Here is a 25521-nt window from a genome sequence, read left to right as displayed (position 1 = left end):
GTGTTTAATGCCTGTGTCAAATCAAGATCCAGACCAGTTGTTAAATGACGAGTTGGATTCCCCTCTTGCCCTTGCCATCCAAGCATCTCTTGAGGACTTTGAAGTAAACTTTGGACCTGTTTGTGGTGATGATGGTGATAATCAAGACTCCACCAGTATGCAGGTATAGTGTAGAACTGAGTCATTTCTAGCAGTGCTGCAAAAAGAATATTACTGCCATTATTGATTCTTTTAAAGAGTTTTCCCTATTCATTATTCTGTCTATGAAATGTACAAAACAGTGACAAATTTTCATCCCAAGTTCTCTCACACCAAGCTGATGTTTTTAGATTACTTTTTCATCCAAACATTCCAAAACCAAAAGATATTCCATGTATTGTGATATAAGACAGAAAAGCAGCAAATCTAGAACCACAGCATAATTCATTTCTGCATGCTAATTGATATATTGATTGTCAAAGTCGTTGATTCATTTTCTGTTCACCAATTGATTAATCGATCAATAATCACACCTAATTACTTTTTTTAAAAATCTTGCAGCACTCTACACTGAATGATGGACCTGTATCATCAAGCAGTCTTCCAGCATCACCAGACCCATTTGATAAAGAACTCCTTGTGAAATTAAGACGAGTAAACATAGTTGATGATGTCCTTAATATCTTCATGGAACCAAAAATACTGAATGCTAATCTAAAAATGGAGTTTACAAATGAGAAAGCTGTGGACAGTGATGGTGTGTCAAGAGAGGTATACTCTGCGTTCTGGGAACATTTCTTGGAACAGTGTGAGGGGGAAGATGAACGAGTACCCAGACTACGACCAGACTATTCTGAGAAGGCATGGCAAGCTCTTGGAAGAGTGTGGTTGAAAGGATACCTGGACCACAAAATCATACCAATCAGACTGTCACCAGCTTTTGTTCTTGCCTGTTGTCAAGGACTTGGTTCAGTGGATGAAGAACTCTTGATGATGTCATTTTCCAGATTTCTTTCAGAGAATGAGCGTGCATCACTTGAAAAAGCACTACAGGGCAACATTGATGAAACTGTTGAAGAGGACTTACTCGACGTCTTCTCAAGAATGGGCTCACACTGCCTGCCCTCTAAAGACAACGTACGGGCTGCCATTTTAACAATGGCACACAAAGCTCTTCTTCAAGAGCCAAAGTTCATAATTGACTGTTTCCACTCCAGTATTCACAATGCTGTGCCAACACTCATAACCAAAGAAAGCATAATGGAGCTTTACGAATCTAAGCGGCCAACTAACAAGAAAGTGGCCCAGATGATAAAGCCATCAACTGAAAGCCTAAATCCACAAGAGCAGACAGCTCTTAACCACCTGCTACGGTATGTGAGAAGCATCGACCAAAGAAAACTGGAGATCTTCTTACGCTTCTGCACAGGGTCCACTGTGCTGTGCACAGACACAATCGAAGTAACTTTTAATAGATTGTGTGGTTTAAGTCGCAGGCCTGTAGCACACACATGTGGAGCAGTTCTTGAGTTACCATGCACCTACAGCTCATACCCTGAGTTTCGTCAAGAGTTTGACAATGTCCTGTCTGGCGATTGCTTTACAATGGATATTGTGTAGTGAATGTTCCTCTTCTACTGACATTGTTATAGCATTTGTCTGAAACAAATCTACAGATTTACATTTAAAAAACTGTATTTGTTCATTCATGTATTACAACTAAGAAAAAAATGTTCTACAACGAGAGGAGATAAAATCAGATGCATAATCTGATGACATTGCTTTATTGAACCTTTATTAAAACTGAAACAGTTTTTTAATTTTTTTGCTTTGGTTTTGTTTTTTTCTTATTGTTAATGATTTTGTTGTAATATTTGTCAGCACACTGAGTTTTACATTTTGTTTAAGTCCAGAAGACAGTTTAAGTTTGATCATTTTGATAAGTCAGAAAGGTCTGCTCTCATAGGTGAACATCCCTTTTCATTTTCATATTATCATGTGCATGTTTTCTGCAATTGTTATTAAGAAAGAAGTTCAGCATTCAACAAAATAATACCTGTTTGATGTACATACAGTACCATTTCAAATGGCTACCCATGGCTGTTTTTGTTGGAGCCTCATATGGTAAACATACAGACAGTAACTGTCAAGAGCACAATATTGTTGTAAAAATGTAATTCCTCTTTCATGTCCTGCCATGTTGTTTTTCTTTGTTGTGATTTTGTTCGTTTCCTGTTCATGACTGATGTAAAGGCAAAGTAAAACATCTATGACAATACTGCTATATGCTGTACAACAAATTTAAATCTCAAATTCCAGCACAAATTACTGAGAAGAGCTAATACTCTGTCATTTGAAAAATCCGAGGTAATCCCAGACTGATTCAAAGAAACACAGGCTTCAAGAGACAGAAACAACTGAGACAGCCTAAATCCACACAAGAACTGCTAAAAGTTATCCATGACAGGCAAAACTGCCAAGTACCTTGAAAAACTGTGTGCACAATATCGCTGCAAATGTTCTTAATGTCTGTAACAGTCAGTGTGCACATAGTGACAGATCAATCCTTTTTCCAAGGAGAAATAATCCAAAATTCCAAATATAGCTTCTACAGAGTTCCTGGGAAAACTTTACAACTGAGAATGTTTGGTGAATAAAGCATGGTGGACTGCAGAAGAATTGTCTGATCACGTGTTCAGTTTAGATGGATACAAATGTAGTTCCATCTCAAATTAGAGAGCGGATCTTATCTCATTCCTCAAATGCAGGTACAAATCAAATGCTTGATAAGCATCAGCTGGAAGATGCAGCTGTGACTCCACCATCAGAATGTTGCAGATGTTGTAGATGTCTGGGTCACATGGCACTGCTGGTCGAAATGTGCAGTTACTCTGACACAACTGCACATCAGCTCTGTCCACTGGGGAAATGCGGTCATCACTTGTGTAGAGTTCTGGGAACATGTACATGATTCGAGGTCGACCACTGGGTACCCTGTCATTCTTCGATGGTCTGATGACATGTGAATCCCACACATGGATGGTCTCATCTAATTCGTCCTGGAATAACGGTATATTAGAAAGTAAGAAAACAAGTTAATTGATATGCAATTTGTAATTCTCATGTGGGCCTTATAAAAGTTTTGAAATAAATCATGCTAAATGCTGACTTTTCTGATGAAGTAAGGAGAAATGATAGGAAAATAAACAAAAATTTCAAAGATAGATAGAACAAAAATTTCGAAGAGCAGAGAGATGGATTCGCAGCCGTTGCTGTTATTTCGTGCTCCGTCTGATAGAGTTCGCTCACTATATATTATTTTCCATTATTATTTATTATTTTATTAAATACTAAAGTTATAAGTGTTTTGGCACGGCTGGCTGAGTGGCGCTATCCATGGTACTTATTTTGTGTTTTGCATGATCGCATATATCAATATTAAATTGAGAGCGGTGAAGACGCCTGAAGGGAATGAAAAGCTATCAGAAAGAATAAGAATGCTTTTTGGATTAATTGAATAAAGAGAAATATTTTGAGTATTCTTTGGAAGTTTATCTTCGATTAAAATGGCAGTTCAGAGTAAGCTAAAATAAATCATAATGAAGAAGCCGTGGCGTGTCTGCGCTCAGGACGATTCAGCACCGTGGACAGCAACATTGCAACACAGACCACATAAACACACACAAGGAGGCTTATAGTCGACATATAGCTCTCTCTCTCACACACACACAGACACACACACACACACACACACACACACACACACACTAGTCAAGCTGATATCATATTAGGCCTGATTATGTGTATGTTATGGGATATGTGCTCCTCTGCTGCCAATCTGGATGTCTGAACACATATTCAGGCAGCTTTTACAGTGCTAAACCATTATCAACCGGCACCTCCCGAATCTGTGCACACATCAAATCACACACACAGTCATTCCCACCCCCCAGAATAGATGGATTATTGAATATATAGTATAATGTGGCGGTGTCAGGCCTGTTTTCTGTATTTTTATTATCTTTATTAGATTATTTCCTTAACGATCAGTTAACTGTAAACAATTAAATGATTAACAGATTGATTGAATGGTTGGCTGTTTGCTTGGCTCGCTGCCCGTTTTCCTGAGTTGCTTTTACTGTGTTTATTCTCATTAAATAAAGTATAAAGTTTGGGCAACAAAATTAGTTTTAGGCAACTTTTTCTACCATTTTGGTGGTTTCCACCCACAACAAGTTATGTTATATTCTAATTAATCAGCCCCTTCTCTCATCTATCAGTAGTATGATTGACACTGAGAGGGCACACACAATGTGACGATATGGCAGACCGGTGCGTGGCGCCTCCATGCTCAAAAAACCCTGTTAGAGCCATTTTCGCGTTTCATTATGAATTATTATTGTAGGACACCACATGGATGACAGTGATTAAGACAGGTGGACAGCTGCTCATTGGAGAATGTAACAACAACAAAAAAACATTTGTGGGACACAATTTAAGATGAAATTAGGTTTTACATAACAATATGATACATTTGTACCTGAATGATTCCCATGAAGCAGAACTGGATTAGACTTCTGTCCAAATATGCACCATCGAACAAGCCACGGTCCTTCAGATCATTAAATAGAGAGATGTAGAATTCCATTGATTCCCTTCTGAGGAAGCCCCACCAACTCTCTATTCGCTGATTTGCTGTGCTTGCCCCTTCAATGTAGCTGTCAATGCCGGAGCCGTCGTGAATGTTGCGACGAAGAAAACGCTGAAAGTCTCTGACTTTAACATTCTCTGTGCCCCGGTCGCCTCTGACAATCCTTGGACAACCACCCAATCTCTGGACTGCCTCTATGTAGTAGCCTCCGATGATTTTTGGGTCACTGCCGGTAGTAAATGCATTCATCCAGATAATTTTCCGGGAAAACCCGTCAATGCAGCCATTGATACAGATACCAAATGGCTTCAGTTTGTCATAAGAGTCAAAGTGCCAAATATAATTGGGCCCTTTTGCAAAATAGCTTCGGCGATGGAGCCGTCTCCTTGCTCTGAGTTCAACACCCCTCGGGTCAAGTTCTTTTAGAATTAAGCGTACCTCTTCTTTCTTGACGTGTAATCCATTCTCCTTGCATTTTGTGTACATCCACCTATACCCACAGAGTTGGCCAGATGTTTGTAACTGTTCATGAATGAAATTAACTACGTGATCCAAAGTGACGTATCCCTTGCGCCGAAACAAACTACAAGACTTCAAAATTCGTTTTAAATGTCTTTCAGACACAACATGACGGTGACGACTTGCAAGTAAAGCAGCAATGTCCTTATAATGAAGTCCCAGGTTAAAATATAGTCGAACTAACTCCTGTACTGTCATTTTCACACAGAAACACAAACCGAAATGCAGTGGATGGTCTCTCAGACATCATGCCCGCACGAGAGCCGTATCTAGTGCGCACTAGATAGTATCTAGTGAGCACAAGATACTATCTAGTGCGCACTAGATCCGTATCTAGTGAGCACAAGATACTATCTAGTGCGCACTAGATCCGTATCTAGTGAGCACAAGATACTATCTAGTGCGCACTAGATACTATCTAGTGAGCACTAGATACTATCTAGTGCTCACTAGAAACGTTTCATAGATTTTTTTTTTTTTTTCATGTCCCTTTAGGGGCTCCGTACAAACCAGATGGGATGGCATGACGCTGCAGGATGCTGTGGTAGCCATGCTGGTTCAGTGTGCCTTCAATTTTGAATAAATCCCCAACAGTGTCACCAGCAAAGCACCCCCACACCATCACACCTCCTCCTCCATGCTTCACTGTGGGAACCATGCATGTAGAGACCATCCGCTCACCTTTTCTGCATCGTACAAAGACACGGTGGGTGGATCCAAAGATCTCAAATTTGGACTCATCAGACCAAAGCACAGATTTCCACTGGTCTATTCAATTCAATTCAGTTCAATTCAATTCAATTCAATTCAATTTTATTTGTATAGCGCCAATTCATAACAGAAGTTATCTCAGGACACTTTTCAAATAGAGCAGGTCTAGACTGAACTCTTTAAAACATTAAATCTAATGTCCATTCCTTGTGTTTCTTGGCCCAAACAAATCTCTTCTGCTTGTTGCTTTTCCTTAGTAGTGGTTTTTTAGCAGCTATTTGACCATAAAGGCCTGATTCGCACAGTCTCCTCTCAACAGTTGATGTAGAGATGTGTCTGCTACTAGAACTCTGTGTGGCATTCATCTGGGCTCTAATCTGAGGTGCTGTTAACTTGCGATTTCTGAGGCTGGTGACTCAGATGAACTTATCCTCAGCAGCAGAGGTGACTCTTGGTCTTCCTTTCCTGGGGCGGTCCTCATGTGAGCCAGTTTCGTTGTAGCGCTTGATGGTTTTTGCGACTGCACTTCAATTCAATTCATTTCAATTTTATTTGTGTAGCGCCAATTCATAACAGAAGTTCTCTCAGGACACTTTTCAAATAGAGCAGGTCTAGACCGAACTCTTTATAACATTATTTACAGAGACCCAACAGTACCACCATGAGCAAGCACTGGGCGACAAGGGCAAGGAAAAACTGCCTGTTAAAAGGCCAGATCCTTCGGCTCTAGGTGGGTGGTCGTCTCGACCAGTTGGGGTGAGAGAGAGAGAGAGAGAGAGAGAGAGAGACAGACAGACAGACAGACAGACAGACAGACAGACAGGTGCACAGCAACAACAGTATTGGCAATGGCAATCTAGCAGGACCATGGCAGGAGGCTCCACCAGGATCCATGAGAACCTGCGAGACGAGAAAGCACAAGAACTCCGGGAAAGAAGTGAAGTTAGTAACATGCATTAATGGAACATGAATGAGTGCAGAAAGAGAGAGGAAGAGAGGAGCTCAGTGCACCATGGGAAATCCCCCGATAGTCTAGGCCTATAGCAGCATAACTAAGGGATGGTTCAGGACTCACCTGATCCAGCCCTAATTATAAGCTGTATCAAATAGGAATGTCTTAAGCCTACTCTTGAATGTGGAGAGGGTGTCTGCCTCCCGAACCACAACTGGAAGCTGGTTCCACAGGAGAGGAGCTTGGTAACTGAAGGCTCTGGCTCCTGTTCTACTTTTAGAGACTACAGGAACCACAAGTAGCCCAGCATTCAGAGAACGTAGTGTTCTAGAGGGGTAATAGGGTACTATGAGCTCTTTAAGATATGAAGGGGCCTGACCAGTCTCTCACAGAGACAAGGTCACAGACTTTTTTATTAACATTACTTAAACATGACTTACTTAAATTACTCCGTCAATGGTTTATTATGTTTAGCTTAAAGAGACTCAACATAAATAATGTTACAATACCAACGCAAACTTCAACCTTGTGAACATCACTTGGGGTCCTTTACAGAAAACTTAAAGTACTTACCTTTCTACATTTAATATGTCCATGAGCCACGGCCAGGTGGCTGCAAATGAGTGGGGGAGGGGAAGCAGCGTTGTGATTGGCTGCAGTTTAACAAGCACATACGCAGCCTGCAACTGACTTGCACCTCTAGCTCTTGAGTCAAGCCTGTTTCTTGTTTTTTTTTCAATTTAGAAATCTTTTTTTTAGATTAAGAACGAGCAGACAATCGGAAAAAATAGCTATTTTATTTTATATATACCAGTGTGCAAATAATACATATTAGAAATATAGCTATAGCTAAACAACATATATAAAATAATAAATTAAGAATATGTAAAATATCTTGATTGAACATATGAATTCCTTTGAATATGATAAATACAGAGTCTACTGTATACACTACTGTGCCAAAAGATTGTGCAAGAATAAATGACAAAAATCGATCAGTTTGTTGGTCTTCAGTGGCAGTTTTACTCAGGCTACTCAATTTCAACGGCCAACAATATAACAATATAAATATATTGGAACAATATAAATAAATAATACCAAATACAATCTCAAAATTATATTAGATCAAATAATATAATAATAATATATTTCATATCAGAATCACAATAAAACAATATGTATTTATGTATGCTATACTACAAAATATAATATGAAAATAATAATAATAATAATAATTCTCTTTTTCATATATATCGAAATCTCAATAAAATACAATTTATATAAACGTAGGCTATATGTACACATACAATATTAGAAATCATAAATGCTAGTAGACCTACATCAAAATACACATCTCATACTATAATGTATCACACTCAACGTTGCCTGTTTCCGCTAACACAGGATGTTTACAGTTGCTATGACAACAAGTGAACGCTGACGGTAGCATATTAGCTCAACCGCCGGATCAATAAACACCCATAAAATGACAATTTGGCACAAGTAAATAAAATCAACGCTAACCATCAAAAGCCACTACCCTAAGGACCTTAACAAATATATTGTCACAAGTTGTGATATAATATTTAGAAAAATAAATGCGTAGATCCTTCTGGAGTTACGCTAGCTTAAATGACGGTTTCCACTATAGCGCCGTCATTAATAGTAGCCTACAAAAACACGTAACGTTACGTTACTAATATAAGAAAGCACAATAATTTGAACAGAGCAATATAGACAGACTGATTACACTACTAATAACATTAAAGGTGCTTCGGTGACATTTACCCACCTGCAAGAATAAATGACAAAATCGATCAGTTTGTTGGCAGTTTTACTCTGGCTATTCCATAAAAACGGCCAACCAGCAACTCATATAGCCTACCAACGGATGATCGAGTGCATTTATCCTCAAATTAGAAATAAATTAAATTGGGGGGTATCTGTAATTATGAAAATTAAATGTATACTGTATATAGAATAATCAGCAAATACACATAGATATAGGCCTACTGTTGTATCTGGAAATATAGTGTATTGTGTAAAGAATAATAGCTGAGCAAATGCATATGAATCACTATGTGCTACATTTGCATGATCTTGAGTCAGGGTGCAATTAAAACCGTTGAACCACATTTAATATATTTTAATATCGCCCAATGCTGGTTTAGGATACAGACCTTTGTAATGAATACCTGTCTTTGGAAAACAATATGAACCTTTTTTGAGCATTTACATTTAATTTAGGGCTATAAACAGCAGGAGGCAGATTATCACTAATAATGGGGCTGGTTAAAACCTAAACAGACCTCTTTCTGTTCAGAGATTAGGCACTCATCAGACATAATTAGGTACACTGTGTTATTTACCCATTTTATTGAAATGTATACCCTTCTAAAGACCTTCAGGATTGGGATGGATGAGGGGTCAAGTGTAAATTGCCAGATCGCGGGCAAAGGCTATTTTCACCTGGGTGTAAAAAGACACTCCATTGTTTAAAACACATTATAACATTTAAGTAAACACAAGATACACATTTTTTTGTATTAATGTTTCTTTCTAGAACCACACACATAATTTATGTCTGCCTGGAAATAGTCATGCAGAAAATAAGGGACATGAATGTTTTAAACTGTGCATTACAGATGCTCCACAGTGATCATAAAATTGAATTGAATTGAAATTTAATGGATCACACCAACAAGTTACCTGTATTGTTACTGAGTAGCCTATTATACACTTAATATCAACCAGAAATAATTTTATGGCTGCTTTTCTGACTGTTTTTATTCTGGTTTAGCAATGTGACAGACTTACAGTGGGTACGGAAAGTATTCAGACCCCTTTAAAATTTTCACTCTTTGTTTCATTGCAGCCATTTGCTAAAATCAAAAAAGTTCATTTTATTTCTCATTAATGTACACTCAGCACCCCATCTTGACAGAAAAAAACAGAAATGTAGAAATTTTTGCAAATTTATTAAAAAAGAAAAACTGAAATATCACATGGTCATAAGTATTCAGACCCTTTGCTGTGACACTCATATTTAACTCACATGCTGTCCATTTCTTCTGATCCTCCTTGAGATGGTCCTGCTCCTTCATTGGAGTCTAGCTGTGTTTAATTAAACTGATTGGACTTGATTAGGAAAGGCACACACCTGTCTATATAAGACCTTACAGCTCACAGTGCATGTCAGAGCAAATGAGAATCATGAGGTCGAAGGAACTGCCCAAGGAGCTCAGAGACAGAATTGTGGCAAGGCACAGATCTGGCCAAGGTTACAAAATAATTTCTGCAGCACTCAAGGTTCCTAAGAGCACAGTGGCCTCCATAATCCTTAAATGGAAGAAGTTTGGGATGACCAGAACTCTTCCTAGACCTGGCCGTCCAGCCAAACTGAGCAATCGTGGGAGAAGAGCCTTGGTGAGAGAGGTAAAGAAGAACCCAAAGATCACTGTGGCTGAGCTCCAGAGATGCAGTAGGGAGATGGGAGAAAGTTCCACAAAGTCAACTATCACTGCAGCCCTGCACCAGTCGGGGCTTTATGGCAGAGTGGCCCGACGGAAGCCTCTCCTCAGTGCAAGACATATGAAAGCCCACAGAGTTTGCCAAAAAACACATGAAGGACTCCCAGACTATGAGAAATAAGATTCTCTGGTCTGATGAGACCAAGATTGAACTTTTTGGCATTAATTCTAAGTGGTATGTGTGGAGAAAACCAGGCACTGCTCATCACCTGCCCAATACAATCCCAACAGTGAAACATGGTGGTGGCAGCATCAGGCTATGTGGATGTTTTTCAGCTGCAGGGACAGGACGACTGGTTGCAATTGAAGGAAAGATGAATGCGGCCAAGTACAGAGATATCCTGGAAGAAAACATCTTCCAGAGTGCTCAGGACCTCAGACTGGGCCGAAGGTTCACCTTCCAACAAGACAATAACCCTAAGCACACAGCTAAAATAACTAAGGAGTGGCTTCGGAACAACTCTGTGACCATTCTTGACTGGCCCAGCCAGAGCCCTGACCTAAACCCAATTGAGCATCTCTGGAGAGATCTGAAAATGGCTGTCCACCAACGTTCACCATCCAACCTGACAGAACTGGAAAGGATCTGCAAGGAAGAATGGCAGAGGATCCCCAAATCCAGGTGTGAAAAACTTGTTGCATCATTCCCAAGAAGACTCATGGCTGTAGTAGCTCAAAAGGGTGCTTCTACTCAATACTGAGCAAAGGGTCTGAATACTTATGACCATGTGATATTTCAGTTTTTCTTTTTTAATAAATTCTGTCAAGATGGGGTGCTGAGTGTACATTAATGAGAAATAAAATGAACTTTTTTGATTTTAGCAAATGGCTGCAATGAAACAAAGAGTGAAAAATGTAAAGGGGTCTGAATACTTTCCGTAACCACTGTAAAATGGCTTACTGACCGTGTGAAAAGGCTGGGACTGATGTGATTCCATTGCAAACTGCTCAAGACTCCACGACAGGAAACAAATCACAGACAGTTGAATATTTTAAATGAATGAATGAATGAAACAATGAATGAATGTTATTACAATAATAGTAATAATAATACATCTGGTAAAAAAAACAACATGAGAGATGGTCCTTCTGAGACACCCACGTCTCATCTCTTGGTTCTACTCGCCTACATCCAGCAACACACTGAGAAGACAAAGTGCCATCTCTGTTGCAGTCATAATCATGGTGGTCACAAGATGATTAAAGGAAAAATTATCTCTGTTACTTTCCCCTATTGTTTCCTTGTGAAATGTCATTTTTTCTACCTCATTAGGCCCCTAAACATCATTCAAATGAAGCAATGTGAGCTATTCTGTAAAAGACATGAAACCCTGTAAATATTATGTCTGCTTTTATTGTTTTTTTGTAAGTATTGCACCTCCTCAGTACAATCCAGTCTGCTGCTGTTCATGATGGCACCCCTGTGTTTGGCTGGCCGTCTCCCTCTGCTGAGAGTGTTACTGTTTTTCTTGTTTCTGCTGTTTGTTGTACGGAGTGTGTCACCGCTGCAGGTGTATGATCGCCTGACACTTCTTAATATTCGTGAGTCTCTGGAAAAACTGCCAATTTGCGGCTTTACTGGAGAGGCTTCCGCCTCTCCTGGAGTCTATACCGCCACATCTACGGCGTCTTTCCTGCTGGTTACCTCGTAACAGTCGCTGCAGAAAACGCAGAAAGCGATGGGGAGTCCTCATTAAACTGAAAATGTCTCTGGCTTCCTCCCTCTACGATCCCTGTCGTCTAGCAGCCGGATCCTTCACAGACTACAGTGGCTACGATTTGCAGAGTTCCACGGAGTACAGATATCGGTGGCTCCAGCCGGGTCTTCGGGACACCGGGGTGCTGCTCCCGTGTTGTTGGCCAGTGCGGTTCTCCCAGCGGGGCTGTGTGCCGGGAAATCTCCGCTCGCTCAGTCGCTTCTCTCGCCAGACTGACCGATGCTCAGTTCACACGGCCCTGATAGATACCAGATGTCTTACAAATAAGACATTTATTTTAAATGACTTTTTTTACAACACATGATCTGGATTTCTTCCTGTTGACAGAGACCTGGTTGAATCCAGATGAATACAGCGCCTTTTCGGAGCTCCTCCCTCCCGGCTGTTCCTTCTTAAGAACCCCGCAAGCTGCCGGTCCTGGGGGTGGTCTGGCTGCTATAATTAAGGAGAGCTTCAGACGTCGGAAGATAACCGCTAATAATTACTCCAGCTTCGAACTGCAGCTGTTCGTGATCAACCTTACCTGCCCTGTGCTGTGTGCCACAGTTTATCGCCCACCCAGATTTAATAAGGACTTTCTTCAAGATTTCTATGAGTTTTTGTCTGAGTTTATCCCAAAGTTTGATAAACTGTTGATTTGTGGAGACTTTAATATTCATGTTTGTTGTGCAGCAAATCAACTGGTCAATGAATTCAAAGGTCTTCTAGTTTCTTTTGATCTCCCTCAATCTGTTAATGCACCAACACATGAGTATGGGCACACTCTTGACCTTGTCATTTCTCATGGGCTTTCAGTTTCCTTAGAGAAATAGTCGACACTGCTATCTCAGATCACCTCCCTGTTGTTTTCGACTTTGTTGCCCCCCCACCTGCCAATAAGCCAGTTTCCCCAGCTCGCAGACGCCGAATCTTTACTCCGTCAATGGCTGGGGAGTTTGCTGCTGCCTTCAGAAACTCTCAGCTGCTTGATGACTGTGGGTTGGTTCCTCCCCTTTGTCCAGACAGCCTACTCTCCACTTTCCATTCAACATGTTCTGCGATTCTTGACTCTGTTGCCCTTTTTCGGCAAAAAATTACCAAAACCAAGTCAGATCCCTGGTTGAATGACCACACCCGTCTGCTCAGACAACAATGCAGACAGGCTGAACGGCGGTGGAAAAAGGATAAACTGCATGTATCCCTGGGCTGGTTAAGGGACAGTTTGGCTGCCTACCGGAGAGCTCTAAAGGAAGCCAAGTCCAAATATTTGTCCTCCATTATAGCTAACAGCTCTCATCATCCAAGACTGCTATTTAATACTATTGATTCTGTCGTTAATCCACGCCCTACTGTCCTGTCCGATGCCTCCACTGCAACCTGCGAAGAGTTTGTGTCTTTTTTCACTGATAAAGTGGCATCTGTCAGGCAGAATATCTGTAATATGAATGTCTCTTGATGATGTCTGTGCTCCTCCGGCACAGACTGCTGTCTTCGAGCGGTTTGAGACCATTTCTCTATCTTCTTTTACTAAGGTGATTAGTGGCATGAACCCCACAAACGTCTTAACTGGAAGCTGGTTCAACAGGAGGGAGCTAGGGTACTATGAGCTCTTTAAGATATGAAGGGACCTGACCATGAAGAACTTTGTAGGTGAGGAGGAGGATTTTAAATTCTATTCTAAAGTTTACAGGGAGCCAGTACAGAGAAGCTAGTACAGGAGAGATGTGATCTCTTTTCCTAGTTCCTGTCAGTACTCTCGCTGCAGCTTTCTGGATTAATTGGAGCGTCTTAATGGATTTATTGGGGCAGCCTGATAATAAGGAATTGCAGTAATCCTGCCTAGAAGTAACAAATACATGGATTAGTTTTTCTGCATCCGTCTGTGACAGGATGTGTCTAATTTTTGTAATATTACGTAAATGAAAGAAGGCAGTCCTAGAGGTCTGCTTTATGTGGGAATTAAATGACATGTCCTGATCAAAGATAACTCCAAGATTCCTGACAGTGGTGCTAGAGGCCAAGGTAATGCCATCTAGAGTAACTATAGCTTTAGACAGTGAGTCTCTAAGGTTTTTGGGTCCAAATAGAAGAATTTCGTTTTTTTCTGAGTTTAGCATCAGTAAATTGAAGCTCATCCAGGAATTGAATGTCCTTAAGACATGTTTGTAATTCAGATAATTGATTAATTTCATCAGGCTTAATCGATAGATAAAACTCCGTATCATCTGCATAGCAATGAAAGTTAATGGAGTGATTCCTAATAATGTTGCCTAAAGGAAGCATATATAAAGCAAATAGTATTGGTCCAAGTACAGAACCTTGTGGGACTCCATGACTAACTGTAGTATTTATTGAAGATTCATCGTTAACATGTACAAACTGCGAACAATCTGATAAGTATGCTCAAGTCTCTGTAAAAGAATATTATAGTCAATGGTGTCAAATGCAGAACTAAGATCTGATAATACAAGTACAGAGACAAGTCCATTGTCTGAAGCAATCAGAAGGTCATTATTAACTTTAACCAGAGCTGTCTCTGTGCTATGATGAACTCTAAATCCTGACTGAAAATCCTCAAATAAACTATTGTTATGTAGAAAGTCACACAACTCTTTGGCGGCTACTTTCTCCAGAATCTTAGAGAGGAAGGGGAGGTTAGAGATTCGTCTATAGTTGGCTAAAACCCCTGGGTCAAGAGTGGACTTTTTAAGAAGGGGTTTAATTACAGCTACTTTAAAGGACTGTGGTACATATCCTGATAATAAAGAAAGATTAATCATATCCAGTAGATAAGTGCCAATTAAGGGAACAACTTCTTTAGTCATATTAGTCATATTTTTGAATGGTCGTGCATCATTCCCTCACTTCCCCGGAGAGGGGAGCTTCCAATGATGTAAAAATCGTCATTTTGCGTCATTGGAAGCAGGAATTCTCATATCTCTGTAGAAGGGGTGAGACTACAAACACTACTTCCTCATTTTTTTTTCACTCACGCTACAGACCTATTACAGATCAGTGGGTGGGACTTCACTTGCAGAAACTAAAAATTATAACCGCCATCTTGTTTGGAAGCTAAGCGGAGGCTCTAGCGAGCCAGACGTTACGACTATGTTAATCAATGTAATATGGAAGAAATTTCGAAAGTATGATGGTCGAATCAAATGTTTGTGGCTACCTTTATGAGCCGCAATATAGCGAGCAGCGGCTGAGGCTGAACAGGAGGCGGCTGAGGCTTCTGCAGCCGAGGCAGAGGACCTGCCTGTTGCGGACGAGGAGCCCGGATTGGCTCGAGCTGGGGCGGACTGCTGGTGCCTGTGCTCTCGCTGTGCGCCTACGGACACACGGACGTCTGACTGTAAACTGAGTGTTTCTATTTTCTGTGGCATGTATGTACACAATTTGTTCAAGTATTATCACGAAGTTATTCCCGGTTAATACGTAATGTCAGCCAACTGAACTAACATTAGCTTCTTTACTGCACAAACAGCTTGCAGTTGCATTGCTAACTACTGTGGCACGCTAAACACAAAGACCATGCATCGCTAACTGTGTGCTCAATGTCTTGTAGACAATATCGCCTAACAGCCTTTCTGGAATGGGTCCTGCAAGGCGAGAGATTGGGTCAAGGCCATCGTGTTGTTTTACCCACTTATGTGGTCCAGTCCAGCTCCAGATGGCCAGTACTGCGGGCACCAAGAAGTTGAGGATGCTCAGGAGGAACTATAATTGTCATTGTTAACATATTTATTTTTGTTGTTGTTGTTGATATATTTCTGTAAATAAATGGTTTACATTCACGTTGTTGTAGTTCTTGATAGTTAGCGGGAGCGGCTTGCGGAGCTGTGCATTGTGGGAGTTGTTGTCTTTAATATAAATGCGCCCTAGAGTCACTTTCTGTCTTTTCTCGGTCAAATAGGCAATGTATGTTACATTTCGACTACATATATAAATTGAGCATAGCGTTAGTTCAGGCAGGGCACGAAGTCAGGCTTAGCTTTCAGTTACAACTATATCATACGATCACAGCTAGTCATAAACATACATCAGCTGATTCCTCTAAACTTCCCATTGGATACTATACACAGTCAGCTGACAGCTCACCTGATTTCCTCAAGCATCCAATTGGCAAACATCATGCATGGCGCCTTATTTAAGCTGCTTTTGCCTGCCTGCCTATCTCTGCTGCTGCTCTACAAGCCTTTTTGCCAGGATGTTGTGTGCGTTACTTGTGGTTTGTCGTTTGTTTCTACTTGTCCTGTCTGCGGTGAGTATGATGGCGGGTCGATTGCATTGTGAAGTCTCAGCAGCGATCTCGGCGTTGGGGAGAGTGTCGCTTTTGAACAACAGTTGTGTCCGGCTGCTCTGGTTCTGGGGGGTCTGCAGAAGGGGGGAGGAATTGCTCCTGCGGCTCCGCTGCGGTCCCGGCTCCGGCTCCGGCTCCGGCGCTGCGCTGCCTTCCAGGGGAGCGCGGGTCCCAGGCGCAGCGGCCGGCTCCACCTGTCTTGCTTGTCAGCTCTGTCCAACATCTGGTTGTCGCTTGCCGTCATTGGTTCAAGGGTCCAGGGTTCGGTTCGGCATATCAGGCCGGCCAGTCTTCGTCCGCAGTTGGCCTGTTTCCCACTTCGCTGTCTGCAGGTAGAGCGCATGGTCCCACAGGTGCAGCGCTTGACGATGACGTCACATTCCCGCCGAGAATGCTGGGAAGTGCAGTCCCACCATAGGGAAGAACGTGCTGCCTCTCAAAAAGGGGGCATGAGAAATAAACCTTCAACCCAGTAAACGTCCCTGAGCTGGGGAAGGCACTAAGAAAGCATCTAAACACTGTTAGTGAATTATCTTTTATAGGGCTGGTTCATGGTTCTTAGCTGGGCTGACTTGGTTGCCAAAACCTACAATCTGCTTTGAAAGAGCTGAGATAGTCGATGCTTTACTGAAGAGATAACAAAGGTTTATATTGGTCCATTCATAAATCGCCTTCTCAACAAGCATTAAGGTATAGCTACCAGGAAATATTCAGGGAAATAAATAAACATAATTATTAATTTATCTGCTGTTGCAAAGGCGAAACTAAGGCATAAATAGTTTAAATCTCTGGCACTTTTTCCTTATTTTATGCTATTAAGGAAGCAGGTAGAGGCGCATGGCTAGCCAAGGCAGATGTCACAGATGCATTTAAGTCATACATTACACCTTCACATTGGCATCTGTTCGGTTTAAATGAAGAGAAATGTACTTCTCAGTTAGGCTCACCTTTGGATGTTACAGCAGCCTCAGATATTTGACACTTGTCAGAGGCTCTCTGCTGGATTCTTTTAATAACTGCAACTGCTTTTGTGCTCCCTCTCGTAGACGATTTTCTGTTAGTTGACTATCAATTCAAAATCAGACCATGCATTTCTGCTCTTAAATATACCTTTAAACATTAGGTCTTCTGCTATCCAAGGAGAAACATCAGGCCCTGTAAGGCTAGAGTTCTAGGTTTCACTCTAGATAGTGTACTGATGCATCATATCAGAGAGGTAATGAAAGCAGCAGGCAGTAGTAATTTCCAAAAGAGAACTGCTCTCCTTGCTTAGACATCTTAAATTGGCATGTGTGTTATTCCCCAGGGAAGTTCCCTTATATCCAGGCTTCTGGACCTCTCCGATTTATAGAGCACTCCATGATATGGTGAGCTTGGATGGGGGCTGCAGATCCGAGCCCCAGTCCTCATCTCTTCTGTGTGATAATGGTATGGCATCTCCTTCTTTTACAATGAGCAGCTAGAATCATCATTTGCTATTAATTATAAAAGACCCAGCATATTGAGTACATATAAATGAATCGAACACTGTGTGCCAGTTCACCCTGGGAGTTTTATGTCAACAGCAAGGTCTAATAGTGTGACTGCTATGATCTACTAGATCACTAATGAACAGCTTTGCTGAGCTTAGAAGACAGGGAGCAGACATGAGGGGCAATTTAGGGAAGGGCAATGGATCCACAGTTTTCGGTGTTGTGTACAGACATAATGGAGATATAATTAATTCAAACATACAGTAGTAGTGGTATGATTGACTGTATGATAACTGCCCTTCCGTAGGTTTTGGGGGGGTATTTTAATAATCAGTGGTTCACAGACATATGGCTAAAATACTGTCATCCTTGCCAGCTATGCCTCTTCTACCTTTTTAATGAATGTACCCAATTGTTGTTTCATGTTTCTGTGGGGAAAAGACTGGTCAAGGAAACAATCATGTTTTTGCGACAATGAGGCAACTGCCAACATCATTTACAAGGGCGTTCTTCAGTTCCATTCATAGATTTGTAAGGTGCCTCACTTGGTTATCTATGTTGGGTAAATTCATTATTAGAGCATCTCCTATTCCATGTTTGGATAACAATTGCTGATTTTGTCCCGGTTTGAATTGCAGAATTTCGCCAGCTGTGCCCGGAGGCAGCGCCATACAGCCTGACTTGCCCCCCATTTTCTCAAACCGTGTTAGACAAACACAACCATGCAATCCTACAGGCTATCTACTGCTCAGTATATGCGATCTGGCTTAGCTAATCTACATTAAAATAACTCCTCCATTCAATTCGCATAGGAGCAGCAACAAATGCAGCATCTGTAGCTCCTGTCTCGACGCTAAGGCTATGGGTAAATGTTCATTATCTGCTTACGAACGATATCTCAGGCCTGAGGCCAAGCAATTCTTGATGCTCAAAAAAAAAAAAAAAAAAAAAGCAGCAATGAGTGCCCTGTAATTTCAGGCTTAAATTCATTAATGTATAGCAAATTTCTGGGGATATCTCTAGTATACTTAGCCATGTACTTCAACTAGTGTCTGCTTAGACGTATTGGTTTATAGTCCTGCTGGCTCCTCTTACTGGCACTTCCATGTAGCTCATGGAAGGGAGGTTGCCTGGTATGGTTCTTTGGGGGTCTCTGCTGCCGCTCTCCTTGTCTTAAACTTTTCCATGTATGCACATGGAAGGGCAGGGAGGTGTGCTCCACGAGGTTTTCCACGTAGGCACGTGGAAGGACAAGGAGGTCCCAGAACAGAGCCATACCGCCAAATGTAATTCTGCTTGGAATATAAGATATTTTGACGAAAGTGGTCTTGACTGAACCCACTTTCAATAAATATTAATGTTTCCACGGGTGAAATGCTCCTTTAAGCAGCCTAGTTGGGATTGGGTCTAATAGACAGGTTGATGGCTTCGATGAAGAAATTATTGAAGTTAACTGATGAAGATTGATAGCAGAAAAACAGTCTAAATATATATCTGAGTTTACATTAGTAAAAGTCCCTGAACTTGGAGAGCCACTGATAACTGTTGATGGCAGTTGGTGATTAATTTTCTCTCTAATAGTAATAATTTTATTATAAAAGAAGCTCATGAAGTCATTGCTACTTAAGTTTATGGGGATATGTGGCTCAATAGAGTTGTGACTCTCTGTCAGCCTGGCTACAGTGCTGAAGAGGAACCTAGGGTTATTCTTATTTTCTTCTATTAGTGCTGATTAATGGGCTCCTCTGGCATTACAGAGGGCCTTTCTATAAGTTTTAAGATTATCTTGCCAAATTGAGTGATATTCTGATCATTTGGAAGAGCGCCATTTCCTTTCAGATTTCCTAGCTATTTGCTTTAACTGGCGGGTTTGGTGGTTGTACCACGGTGGTAGTCTCCTATGTTTTAATAATTTCCTTTTTATAGGAGCGATAGAGTCTAATGTTGATTGTAGTGAGCCTGCAGCACTAGCAACAAGATTATCAGTTTCAGAGGGACTAAAGTTGTTATAGGATTGTGTTAAATTCAGACATGGCATTGAATTAAACACTGAAGGAATCTCCTCCTTAAATTTAGCTACAGCACTGTCAGATAGACATCTGCTGTAGGAAGTTTTGCCTAATGGCTTATAATCTAATAGTATGAATTCAAAAGTTATTAAATAATGGTCAGATAGGAAAGGATTATGTGGGAAGACTATTAAATGTTCAATATCAATACCATATGATAAAACAAGGTCAAGAGTGTGATTAAAACAATGAGTTGGTTTATTTACACTCTGACAGAAGCCAATTGAGTCTATTAATGATATAAATGCGTTACTAAGGCTGTCATTGTCAACATCCACATGAATATTAAAATCACCTACAATAATTACTTTATCTGATTTAAGGACTAAACTTGATAAAAACTCTGAGAATTCAGATATAAAATCAGAGTACGGTCCAGGAGCGCGGTACACTATAACAAATAGAACTGGCTGCAGTGTTTTCCAGTTTGGGTGAGAAAGACTAAGAACAAGGCTTTCAAATGAATTATAATTTAGTTTAGGTTTAGGGTCCATTAAAACGCTCGAATCATATATGGCTGCTACTCCACCTCTTCGGCCGGTGCCTCGAGGAATTCAATTCAATTCAATTCAATTTTATTTGTATAGCGCCAATTCATAACAGAAGTTATCTCAGGACACTTTTCAAATAGAGCAGGTCTAGACCGAACTCTTTAACATTAATTACAGAGACCCAACAGTACCACCATGAGCAAGCACTTGGCGACAAGGGCAAGGAAAAACTGCCTGTTAAAAGGCAGAAACCTAGGACAGATCCTCCGGCTCTAGGTGGGTGGTCGTCTGTCTCGACCAGTTGGGGTGAGAGAGAGAGAGAGAGAGAGAGAGAGAGAGAGAGAGAGACAGACAGACAGGTGCACAGCAACAACAGTATTGGCAATGGCAGTCAAGCAGGACCATGGCAGGAGGCTCCACCAGGATCCATGAGAACCTGCGAGACGAGAAAGCACAAGAACTCCGGGGAAGAAGTGGAGTTAGTAACATGCATTAAAGGGACATGAATGAGTGCAGAAAGAGAGAGGAAGAGAGTAGCTCAGTGCACCATGGGAAATCCCCCGATAGTCTAGGCCTATAGCAGCATAACTAAGGGATGGTTCAGGACTCACCTGATCCAGCCCTAACTATAAGCTTTATCAAAGAGGAATGTCTTAAGCCTACTCTTGAATGTGGTGAGGGTGTCTGCCTCCCGAACCACAACTGGAAGCTGGTTCCACAGGAGAGGAGCTTGGTAACTGAAGGCTCTGGCTCCTGTTCTACTTTTAGAGACTATAGGAACCACAAGTAGCCCAGCATTCAGAGAACGTAGTGTTCTAGTGGGGTAATAGGGTACTATGAGCTCTTTAAGATATGAAGGGGCCTGACCATGAAGAGCTTTATAGGTGAGGAGGAGTATTTTAAATTCAATTCTACATTTTATAGGGAGCCAATGCAGAGTAGCTAGTACAGGAGAGATGTGATCTCTTTTTCTAGTTCCTGTCAGTACTCGTGCTGCAGCGTTCTGAATTAATTGGAGCGTTTTAATGGACTTATTGGGGCAACCTGATAATAAAGAGTTGCAGTAATCCAGCCTTGAAGTAACAAATGCATGGATTAGTTTTTCTGCCTCTGTCTGTGATAGTATGTGTCTAATTTTTCTAATATTACGTAAATGAAAGAAGGCAGTCCTAGAGGTCTGCTTTATGTGGGAGTTAAATGACAAGTCCTGATCAAAGATAACTCCAAGATTCCTGACAGTGGTGCTAGAGGCCAAGTTAATGCCATCTAGAGTGACTATATCTTTAGACAATGAGTCTCTAAGGTTTTTGGGGCCAAGAACAAGAATTTCAGTTTTTTCTGAGTTTAACATCAGAAAATTGCAGGTCATCCAGGATTTTATGTCCTTAAGACATGTTTGTAATTTAGATAATTGATTAATTTCATTGGGTTTGATTGATAGATATAACTGCGTATCATCTGCATAACAGTGAAAGTTAATGGAGTGATTCCTAATAATGTTGCCTAAAGGGAGCATATATAAAGTAAATAGTATTGGTCCAAGTACAGAACCTTGTGGAACTCCATGACTAACTTTAGTATTTATGGAGGATTCATCGTTAACATGTACAAACTGAGAACGATCTGATAAGTATGACTTAAACCAGGTTAGGGCAGTTCCTTTAATGCCAATTTGATGCTCAAGTCTCTGTAAAAGAATATCATGGTCCATGGTGTCAAATGCAGCACTAAGATCTAATAATACAAGTACAGAGACAAGTCCATTGTCAGAAGCAGTCAGAAGGTCATTATTAACTTTAACCAGAGCTGTCTCTGTGCTATGATGAACTCTAAATCCTGACTGAAAATCCTCAAATAAACTATTGTTATGTAGAAAGTCACACAACTCTTTGGCGACTACTTTCTCCAGAATCTTAGAGAGGAACGGGAGGTTAGAAATCGGTCTATAGTTGGCTAAAACCCCTGGGTCAAGAGTAGACTTTTTAAGAAGGGGTTTAATTACAGCTACTTTAAAGGACTGTGGTACATATCCTGATAATAAAGAAAGATTAATCATATCCAGTAAAGAAGTGCCAATTAAGGGAACAACTTCTTTAAGCAGCCTAGTTGGGATCGGGTCTAACAGACAGGTTGATGGCTTCGATGAAGAAATGATTGAAGTTAACTGATGAAGATCGATAGCAGAAAAACAGTCTAAATATACATCTAAGTTTACATTGACAGAAGTCCCTGAACTTGGAGAGCCACTGATAACTGTTGATGGCAGTTGGTGATTAATTTTTTCTCTAATAGTAATAATTTTATTATAGAAGAAGCTCATGAAGTCATTGCTACTTAGGTTTATGGGGATATGTGGCTCGATAGAGCTGTGACTCTCTGTCAGCCTGGCTACAGTGCTGAAGAGGAACCTAGGGTTGTTCTTATTTTCTTCTATTAGTGCTGAGTAATAGGCTCCTCTGGCATTACGGAGGGCCTTTCTATAAATCTTAAGATCATCTTGCCAATTTGAGCGATATTCTGATAATTTGGAAGAGCGCCATTTCCTTTCAGATTTCCTAGCTATTTGCTTTAACTGGCGGGTTTGGTGGTTATACCAAGGTGCTAGTCTCCTATGTTTTAATAATTTCCTTTTTATAGGAGCGATAGAGTCTAATGTTGATCGTAGTGAGCCTGTAGCACTATCGACAAGATTATCAATTTCAGAGGGACTAAAGCTATTATAGGACTCTGTTAAATTAAGACATGGCATTGAATTAAACACTGAAGGAATCTCCTCCTTAAATTTAGCTACAGCACTGTCAGATAGACATCTGCTGTAGGAAGTTTTGCCTAATGGCTTATAATCTAATAGTATGAATTCAAAAGTTACTAAATAATGGTCAGATAGGAAAGGATTATGTGGGAAGACTATTAAATGTTCAATATCAATGCCATATGATAAAACAAGGTCAAGAGTGTGATTAAAACAATGAGTTGGTTTATTTACACTCTGACAGAAGCCAATTGAGTCTATTAATGATATAAATGCATTACTAAGGCTGTCATTGTCAACATCCACATGAATATTAAAATCACCTACAATAATTACTTTATCTGATTTAAGGACTAAGCTTGATAGAAACTCTGAAAATTCAGATATAAAATCAGAGTACGGTCCAGGAGCGCGGTACACTATAACAAATAGAACTGGCTGCAGTGTTTTCCAGTTTGGGTGAGAAAGACTAAGAACAAGGCTTTCAAATGAATTATAATTTAGTTTAGGTTTAGGGTCCATTAAAACGCTCGAATCATATATAGCTGCTACTCCACCTCCTCGGCCTGTGCCTCGAGGAATGTGAGTATTAATATGACTGGGGGGGGTGGATTCATTCAGGCAAACATACTCCTCGTTGGACAACCAGGTCTCAGTAAGACAAAGTAAATCAATATCATAATCTGATATTAATTAATTCACTAAAACAGCTTTAGAGGACAGAGACCTGATATTTAACAGTCCACATTTCATTCTTTTATTTTGTGCTACTGAGGAGTTAGTTTTAATTTTTATTAGGTTTTTATGTTGAACTCCTCTTGTTTTTATTTCTTTAAATAATTTAGGTGGTCGGGGGAAAGACACAGTCTCTATGGGGTTTTGGGTGGGTGAGAAGAAAGTGCAGAGAAGTGTGTAAGACAGCAGCTCAGCTACCTGGTCCCAACTCTGGACTGTCAGGTTTTAGAAATAAACTTCGCCATGTTGCTAGATAAGAGAGCCGCTCTATCCAAAGTGGGATGGATGCCGTCTCTCCTAATCAGACCAGGTTTTCCCCAAAAAGGCTTCCAGTTATCAATGAAGCCCACATTGTTTGCTGGACACCACCTCGACAAAGACTTTAACAGTGAGGGGACAGATTGCCAGATCAATGTCCTCATTTTACAGTTCTGTTCTGTGTTTCTGTGCTCAATATCTGTGTTTAATGTGATGTATATTGTGTATAATGTGATCAATACCTGTATATCATGGGATCAATATTTGTGTATAATGTGATCAATATCTGTGTATAATGTGATCAATATTTATATATAATATAATCAATATCTGTCTGTCTGTCTCTCTCTCTCTCTCTCTCTCTCTCTCTCTGTCTCTCACCCTAACTGGTCGAGGCAGACGACCACCCACCTAGAGCCGAAGGATTTGTCCTAGGTTTTTTGCCTTTTAACGGGCAGTTTTTCCTTGCCCCCGTAGCTAAGTGCTTGCTCATGGTGGTACTGTTGGGTCCCTGTAAATGTTATAAGGAGTTCGGTCTAGACCTGCTCTATTTGAAAAGTGTCCTGAGATAACTTCTGTTATGAATTGGCGCTATACAAATAAAATTGAATTGAACTACTTTTGATGTTTGATTCATTGTTGAGTATTTTAGTTTTTCTTTTAACTTATGTGAAGTGTCTTTAAATTCCTAGAAAAGCGCTCTATAAAGAAAATGCATTAGTATTATTATTAATATATGTCTATAACGTGATCAATAATTGTGTAAAATGTAATCAATAACTATATCATACGATCAATATCTGTGTATAATGTAATCGATATCTGTGTATGTGATCTATATTTGTGTGTAATGTGATTAATATCTGTATATCATGTGATCAATATCTGTGTATAATGTGATGAATATCTGTATAATGTGATGAATATCTGTATATCATGTGATGAATATCTGTATATCATGTGATCAATATTTGTGTATAATGTGATCAATATCTGTGTTTGATGTAATCAATATCTGTATATGTGATTAATATCTGTGTATGATGTCATCAATCTCTGTATATGTGATCAATATCTGCGTATGATGTGATCAATATCGGTGTATAATTTGATCAATATCTGTATATCATGTGATCAATATCTGTGTATGATGTCATCAATATCTGTATATCATGTGACCCATATCTGCTTATGATGTGATCAATATCTGTGTATGATGTCATCAATATCTGCCTATGATGTGATCAATATTTGTGTATAATATGATCAATATCTGTGTATAATGTCATCAATATCTGTGTATGATGTGATCAATTTTCATGTGTAAGATGTCATCAATATCTGTATATCATATGATCAATATCTGCGTATGATGTCATCAATATCTGTATATCATGTGATC

General features: G+C 40.3%; 1 pseudogene; it reads left to right on the top strand.

Moving 5' to 3' along the window:
* LOC127353840 (cadherin EGF LAG seven-pass G-type receptor 1-like) overlaps nucleotides 1–25521 on the top strand; it is a 147680-nt pseudogene that overhangs the window by 49883 nt on the left and 72276 nt on the right.

The sequence above is a fragment of the Dicentrarchus labrax genome, unplaced genomic scaffold (genome assembly GCF_905237075.1).
Source record: "Dicentrarchus labrax unplaced genomic scaffold, dlabrax2021, whole genome shotgun sequence".
In the NCBI taxonomy this organism is placed as follows: Eukaryota; Metazoa; Chordata; class Actinopteri; family Moronidae; genus Dicentrarchus; species Dicentrarchus labrax.
The sequence above is the reverse complement of the archived record's forward strand: the minus strand, read 5'-3'. Positions and strand labels throughout refer to the sequence as shown.